Source organism: Mchenga conophoros, linkage group LG19 (genome assembly GCF_057382185.1).
Source record: "Mchenga conophoros isolate Kocher_MC1m ecotype Shallow Benthic linkage group LG19, M_conophoros_male_GT1.1, whole genome shotgun sequence".
Classification (NCBI taxonomy): domain Eukaryota; kingdom Metazoa; phylum Chordata; class Actinopteri; order Cichliformes; family Cichlidae; genus Mchenga; species Mchenga conophoros.
In genome coordinates this window covers 8,692,421-8,700,241 of record NC_140544.1, presented here as the reverse complement: position 1 = coordinate 8,700,241, position 7,821 = coordinate 8,692,421, and the positions used below count along the sequence as shown (strand labels likewise).

Below are 7,821 nucleotides of genomic sequence, written 5' to 3'. Positions count from 1 at the left end.
ATGGACCCAGAAATGTCGCCGGTAAGTTTTACACCTCAGGCTCATCAGAGACAATCATATCCAGGTAAAATAATTTTCATTACTCTACACACGTTTAGGAATTACTTGGCATGTTTCATGGATAATTCCAGTGACTGAATGACTGCCGGTCAATCAAAATATCTGAACCAAATCTCTTTGGAACTTATAGAAGAACATTTTCTATTTATTTCCTATTATTCATTTGATCGTTTAACTTATTTGTGTGCATAGAATGGCTGTAAAAATGTCACAAAGCTGAAAACAGGGTTGTTTCACAAAAAAGCTTAGTTACACAGATGAAGTGTAACTCTTTTCACAGAGTATTAGTATATTTTACCCAAACTTAATAATCAGAATAATGCTTTGATCTCAAATCATATCAAATCATACCTTTCTATTAAAACTGTTTTTGTTGTTCTCCACCTTTTCCTTAAACAGACAAGACCATTGTACTGCAGGATTAACCTGAGTGTCCCAGTCCTGGACCGTTTTTTAACCAGGAAGATGCAAGGCCTGATTTTCGGCTAAGCAGGGAGTCCCTGGCAGTGTTGCTAAATCTCCTGAACCAAGATCGGCGGCATGGTTGTGGTGCCACAATTGAGATCCTGGTGTTACTTTTCTGGTTGGCAAGTGGAGCATCATACAGGGTGGTCTCAAGAGTGTTTGGGGTGCCTTGTTCTACTGTCCACCACATCGTCCGCCGAGTCACAAAAGAGGTGGTGGCCATTCGCCACCATGTCATCCACAACCAAACGACCCCAGAGGACCTGGAGCTAGTGGGTTTGCAGGGCTGGCACGCCACAGAGCCTTTCTGAAAGCGGTGGGTGCAATCGATGGCTGCCACATCCACATCAGGTGTCCAAGCAACCCTGATGGTCAGTGCTATAGAAACAGGAAACTGTTTCCATCTGTCAATGGAAATTTGTACTTAGTAGTCAGTATAAGCTTTTAATGATACAGGGAGTGCAGAATTATTAGGAGAGTTGTATTTTTGAGGAATAATGTTATTATTGAACAACAACCATGTTCTCAATGAACCCAAAAAACTCATTAATATCAAAGCTGAATGTTTTTGGAAGTAGTTTTTCGTTTTAGCTATTTTAGGGGGATATCTGTGTGTGCAGGTGACTATTACTGTGCATAATTATTAGGCAACTTAACAAAACTTAACCCAAACCAGTACTCCACCTCCACCTTGCTGGCGTCTGAGTCGGACTGGAGCTCTCTGCCCTTTACCAATCCAGCCACGGGCCCATCCATCTGGCCCATCAAGACTCACTCTCATTTCATCAGTCCATAAAACCTTAGAAAAACCAGTCTTGAGATATTTCTTGGCCCAGTCTTGACGTTTCAGCTTGTGTGTCTTGTTCAGTGGTGGTCGTCTTTCAGCCTTTCTTACCTTGGCCATGTCTCTGAGTATTGCACACCTTGTGCTTTTGGGCACTCCAGTGATGTTGCAGCTCTGAAATATGGCCAAACTGGTGGCAAGTGGCATCTTGGCAGCTGCACGCTTGACTTTTCTCAGTTCATGGGCAGTTATTTGGCGCCTTGGTTTTTCCACACGCTTCTTGCGACCCTGTTGACTATTTTGAATGAAACGCTTGATTGTTCGATGATCACGCTTCAGAAGCTTTGCAGTTTTGAGACTGCTGCATCCCTCTGCAAGATATCTCACTATTTTTGACTTTTCTGAGCCTGTCAAGTCCTTCTTTTGACCCATTTTGCCAAAGGAAAGGACGTTGCCTAATAATTATGCACACCTGATATAGGGTGTTGATGTCATTAGACCACACCCCTTCTCATTACAGAGATGCACATCACCTAATATGCTTAATTGGTAGTAGGCTTTCGAGCCTATACAGCTTGGAGTAAGACAACATGCATGAAGAGGATGATGTGGACAAAATACTCATTTGCCTAATAATTCTGCACTCCCTGTATTTCTAAATAATAATATTTAGACTCCAGGATACTAAAGAAACATGAAGGATACATTTTTGTTTTGTGCATTTCTGCAGTTCATTCACTTTAATTCTTGTCTTCATGTTTGAGTTTTGCAAGCTGGTGCCTTCTGTTGTCTTCTGTTGTTTTATGATGTATTTTATGTGACTTTTGCATGTTGGTGGTATATATGCTGTATATGTAGGTTATATGAATGTACCTTAAGATTTAATATTTTTGAAAATATGTACGTTACTTTTTATTTATTTAATGTTTCTCCTTGTTCACGATGACAGAGAGAAGTCTAAATATATTCAGCATTTACTAATAGTTACCATGTGCAGTTTTAATTTCTACTGCTTCCTCCTGAAGTGCCAAAAGTTCAGTGTCCCAAATTTATATTTGTCTGCCTCTGTCTGTCTTTTTTGTCATGAAGTTGTGTTGATGCTGTTGCACTTTATTGTTCTGTGAATGAATGTAAAGAAAGTTGGTGTTGAATGAGACCAATGTTGCTGTCTGATGTGAAATCTGGTTAAGAGTGGGACAAATGTGTAGCTGTTTTTCTGTTTCAAAATGGAAGTAAAAACCCTGTAAAAATAATCGGATCACTGTTTTCCTGTCTTTTACCATTGTTGGGCTGTGAAGGTCCAAAAATGTACTTATGATTTAGGGTTAAAGTAAGATTTTACATGTGGGAAAAGACAATAGAAATAGAATAGAAAAGAAGAAATAGAAAGAAATAAGAAATAAAGACAAAATTCAGATCCAAATCTTCTGTAAAAACCCTTTCACATTGAGTCCATGACATTTGTCTTTTGTTTTTAGTTGTTTTTCTGACTCACCTGTTTTAATGCAGCTGTTGACCGAAACCGTAATTTTGCAGGATGAATTTACTACTTTTATTTTTTTAATTCAAATTTGGCTTTCCCAATTTTTTCTGGTGAATAAAAAGTTCGGACCAAGTAGATGGTTTGGCAACTAGTGCACTAATAAGCTCCACTAAGATTTTCTTTGTATACAGGCTGTGATGAGCTCACATGTGCTACTATAGCTGCTCCTCTAAGGTTTACTGCTCTTTGTGGATTTAGACAGCAGAATTTAGTAGGATATAAGCAGATGTTACATGATGTATCATGGATGATTTACAGCCTGTGCAATATCACTGAATTTCTTCCAATCTGATACCAAATCAAATTCAGGGTGTTATTGACAATACTAAAACATAATGTGGTTGTAAAATCAAAACAAAAAGTAGTGTACTTAGTATACTTTCATAATGAATACAAGACATCAGACTATTTGTTCTTTAATTAAGAATTCATACAATAAATAAAAAAATACTTTGAATATACTGTGACTTTGTAATGATATCTAGCCTATATAATCCACTTTAAATGTTCTGCAACTTTGCCTGACAAAATCTAGGCCAATTGAATTGATTGAGTTGATCTTAGGGACATACATATTAGTCAAAGCTAATCTCATACAGCTAATTATTGTAGCATGTATTTATTTCATTACTTATTTCATAACCATATTTATTCATGTAAATTTGAACAAATGGGATTCTGTAAATCCCTGTCCTTTTAACACAGACACAAAAACCTAAGTCTAGACATAACTCACTTTCCAAAATTCATTAACAGTGCTACATGTCACCAACAGCTCCACCTTTTCTCTCTCTGTACCTGGATCTGCCTGCAGCACCAAAGGACTGTGCAAGCAACATGTGTCTCACCCTGGCAGCAAATGTCCATCTCCTCCTCTTCAGTTCACCTCATCATGAACTCGTCATCATTGGGGTGGCTGTGGCTCAGGAGGAGCAGGTCACAGTTCAATTCAATTCAATTCAATTTTATTTATATAGCGCCAAATCACAACAAAAGTCGCCTCAAGGCGCTTCATAGATACAGAGAAAAACCCAACAATCATATGACCCCCTATGAGCAAGCACTTTGGCGACAGTGGGAAGGAAAAACTCCCTTTTAACAGGAAGAAACCTCCGGCAGAACCAGGCTCAGGGAGGGGCGGCCATCTGCTGCGACCGGTTGGGGTGAGAGAAGGAAGACAGGATAAAGACATGCTGTGGAAGAGAGACAGAGGTTAATAACAGATATGATTCAATGCAGAGAGGTCTATTAATACATAGTGAGTGAGAAAGGTGACTGGAAAGGAAAAACTCAATGCATCATGGGAATCCCCCGGCAGCCTACATCTATTGCAGCATAACAAAGGGAGGATTCAGGGTCACCTGGTCCAGCCCTAACTATATGCTTTAGAAAAAAGGAAAGTTTTAAGCCTAATCTTAAAAGTAGAGATAGTGTCTGTCTCCCGAATCCAAACTGGAAGCTGGTTCCACAGAAGAGGGGCCTGAAAACTGAAGGCTCTCCCTCCCATTCTACTTTTAAATACTCTAGGAACAACAAGTAGGCCTGCAGAGCGAGAGCGGAGCGCTCTAATAGGGTGATATGGTACTACAAGGTCATTAAGATAAGATGGGGCCTGATTATTTAAGACCTTGTATGTGAGGAGCAGGATTTTGAATTCAATTCTGGATTTAACAGGAAGCCAATGAAGGGAAGCCAAAACAGGAGAAATATGCTCTCTCTTTCTAGTCCCTGTCAGGACTCTTGCTGCAGCATTTTGGATTAGCTGAAGGCTTTTCAGTGAGTTTTTTGGACATCCTGATAATAATGAATTACAGTAGTCCAGCCTGGAAGTAATAAATGCATGAACTAGTTTTTCAGCGTCACTCTGAGACAGGATATTTCTAATTTTAGAGATGTTGCGCAAATGGAAGAAAGCAGTCTTACATATTTGTTTAATATGTGCGTTGAAGGACATGTCCTGGTCAAAAATGACTCCAAGGTTCCTCACCGCGTTACTGGAAGCCAAGGTAATGCCATCCAGAGTAAGAATCTGATTAGATACCATATTTCTAAGATTTTCAGGGCCGAGTACAATAACCTCAGTTTTATCTGAATTAAGAAGCAGAAAGTTAGCGGCCATCCAGGTCTTTATGTCTTTAAGACATTCCTGCAGTTTAACTAATTGGTGTGTGTTATCTGGCTTCATGGACAGATAGAGCTGGGTGTCATCTGCATAGCAGTGAAAATGTATGCTATGTCTTCTAATGATACTGCCTAAGGGAAGCATGTATAATGTAAACAGAATTGGTCCTAGCACTGAACCCTGTGGAACTCCATAATTAACCTCAGTGTGTGAAGAGGACTCTCCATTTACATGCACGAATTGGAGTCTATTAGATAGATATGATACAAACCACTGCAGCGCAGTACTTGTAATACCTACAGCATGTTCTAATCGCTCTAATAGGATATTATGATCAACAGTATCGAACGCTGCACTGAGGTCTAGCAGGACAAGCACAGAGATGAGTCCACTGTCAGAGGCCATAAGAAGATCATTTGTAACCTTCACTAAAGCTGTTTCTGTGCTGTGCTGAGCTCTGAAACCTGACTGAAACTCTTCAAATAAACCATTCCTCTGCAGATGATCTGTTAGCTGTTTGACAACTACTCTTTCAAGGATTTTTGATATGAAAGGAAGGTTGGAGATTGGCCTATAATTAGCTAAGACTGCTGGGTCTAGAGATGGCTTTTTGAGTAAAGGTTTAACTACAGCCAGCTTGAAGGCCTGTGGTACATAGCCGATTATTAGAGATAGGTTTATCATATTTAAGATCGAAGAATTAATTAATGGCAGGACTTCTTTGAGCAGTTTTGTAGGAATGGGGTCTAAAAGACACGTTGATGGTTTGGAGGAAGTAATTATTGAAGTTAACTCAGAAAGATCAATTGGAGAAAAAGAGTCTAACTTAATATCAATGGTACTAAGAGTAGCTGTAGATAATATTACATCTGTGGGATGATTATTGGTAATTTTTTCTCTAATGATAAAAATTTTATTTGTGAAGAAGTTCATGAAGTCATTACTAGTTAACGTTAAAGGGATGGTTGGCTCAAAAGAGCTCTGACTTTTTGTCAGCCTGGCTACAGTGCTGAAGAGAAACCTAGGGTTGTTCTTATTTTCTTCAATCAGTGATGAATAGTAAGATGTTCTGGCTTTGCGGAGGGCTTTCTTATAAAGCAGCAAACTATTTCTCCAGGCTAAATGATGATCCTCTAGATTTGTGACACGCCATTTCCTCTCCAGATTACGAGTCATCTGCTTTAGGGTACGTGTTTCAGAATTATACCACGGAGTCAGGTACTTCTGATTTGAGGCCTTAGTTTTCACAGGAGCTACAGTATCCAGAGTCGTACGTAGTGAGGAGGTGAAATTATTAACAAGATAATCGACCTCTGTTGGGGTAGCGTTCAGATAGCTGCTTTGCTCTGTGTTGGTACAGGGCATTGGAGATGATAACAGTGGGTGGATTATATTCTTAAACTTAGTTACAGTGCTTTCAGAAAGACATCTACTTTGATAAAGTCTACTCTTCACCGCTGTGTAATCAATTATTGTAAAAGTAAATGTTATCAGGAAATGATCAGACAGGAGAGGGTTTTCAGGAAACACTGTTAAATGTTCAGTTTCTATGCCATATGTTAAAACAAGATCTAGAGTGTGATTAAAGTGGTGGGTGGGTTCTTTTACATTTTGAGAGAAACCAATTGAGTCTAATAACAGATTAAATGCCATGTTGAGGCTGTCATTTTTAGCATCTACATGGATGTTAAAATCACCCACAATAATTATTTTATCTGAGCTCAGAACTAAATTAGATATAAAGTCTGAGAAATCAGACAGAAACTCTGTGTAAGGCCCAGGTGGACGATAGATGATAACAAGTAAGACTGGTTTCTGAGTTTCACAGCTGGGGTGGACAATGTTAAGCATCAGGCTTTCAAATGAATTAAAAGTCTGTCTTGGTCTTTCATTAATTAATAGGCTGGTGTGAAAAATTGCTGCCACACCGCCCCCTCGGCCTGTGCTTCGAGATTTCTGGTAGTTAGAATGGCTCGGGGGTGTTGATTCATTTAAACTAACATAATCATCCTGCTGCAACCAGGTTTCTGTAAGGCAGAGTAAATCAATTTGTTGATCAATTATTAAGTCATGTACTAACAGAGACTTGGAGGAGAGAGACCTAATATTTAATAATCCACATTTCACTGTTTTACTCTTTGGTTCAGATGTGGATACTGTATTGTTCTTTCTTTGTGATTGTTTATGTTTAAGTTGTTTGTTGCTGGTTTTTAGTTTGTTTTTTGTCTTTTTGGAAGCTGACACAGTCTCTATGGAGATGGGTTTTTGGGGGGGTAGCAGGAGGAGAGAAGCTGCAGAGAAGCGTGTAAGACTGCAATTATCACAGGTGATAATTGTTGAGCTGTTTGAAACACTGAATTTGAAATTCTCTGCCACTTAAGAACAACGTCAACAGCGCCACCCCACTTTGACATATAAGTTAGTACCAACAGTGGCAGAGTGACATCTGACCTACCATGGAGAAAATAAATTAGAGGCTGTGAAGGTTGTCTGAGTCAGAGGCAGAAAAAAAATGTTGGTTGACAGCCCATTGATTTATTCCTTTCTTCACAACTGTGGTTGAGCCAACTAATGAAAAATGAAACTAGAAAAGCTTTACAAGGAAACAAAACGCGGAAAACACATCTGCAACTTCAAGACAATTCTGAACTAAACTGAACTACTCAAAAAACAGTTTTGCACTGGGTGAAACCCCCTTTAATGGGGCCCCTGACAATAAAGCCACTATCAGAGATGGGCAGTAATGCGTTACTGTAATCGGATTACTTTTTTCAGGTAACGAGTAAAGTAAGGGATTACTATTGCAAAAACGGTAATTAGATTACCGTTACTTTCCCGTAGGAACGC

At 39.2% G+C, this 7,821-nt stretch overlaps 1 pseudogene; it reads left to right on the top strand.

Annotated features, from left to right (window-relative positions):
- On the top strand, positions 1 to 1,440 carry LOC146551663 (uncharacterized; annotated as a pseudogene).
- Positions 1,441 to 7,821: the final 6,381 nt, after the last annotated feature.